The following is a 484-nucleotide window of genomic DNA, read 5'->3' on the forward strand; positions in this document are numbered from 1 at the left end:
TTCTTACTCTTGAGCATGCTTCTTGCCATCTCAAGTATTGTCCTATTCTTTCTTTCTGCTACTCCATTTTGTTGAGGGGTTATTGGCACCGTCAACTTTCTCCGGATGCCATTATCTTCACAATATTTCAGAAACTCTTTGGACATAAATTCTCCTCCTCGATCCGATCTCATGGACTTGATCTTAAGACCACTTTCCTTCTCAACATGGGCTTTGAACTTTTTGAAATTTTCAAACACTTCTAATTTTTGTTTCAAAAACCCATGTTTTTCTTGAAAAGTCATCGATAAACAGAAGGAAATAGTTACTCTTACCAAGTGAACTTGGTTTTATCGGACCACATACATCTGTATGTATGAGTTCTAGTGGCTTTCTTGCTCTTGTCTCCGACTCCTTTGGAAAACTCATATTGAATTGCTTTCCAAGTAAGCAACTTTCACACACTTGATTTGGATGATTGATGCAAGGTAATCCTTTCACCATT

Source organism: Brassica oleracea, unplaced genomic scaffold (genome assembly GCF_000695525.1).
Source record: "Brassica oleracea var. oleracea cultivar TO1000 unplaced genomic scaffold, BOL UnpScaffold01038, whole genome shotgun sequence".
Taxonomy (NCBI): Eukaryota; Viridiplantae; Streptophyta; class Magnoliopsida; order Brassicales; family Brassicaceae; genus Brassica; species Brassica oleracea.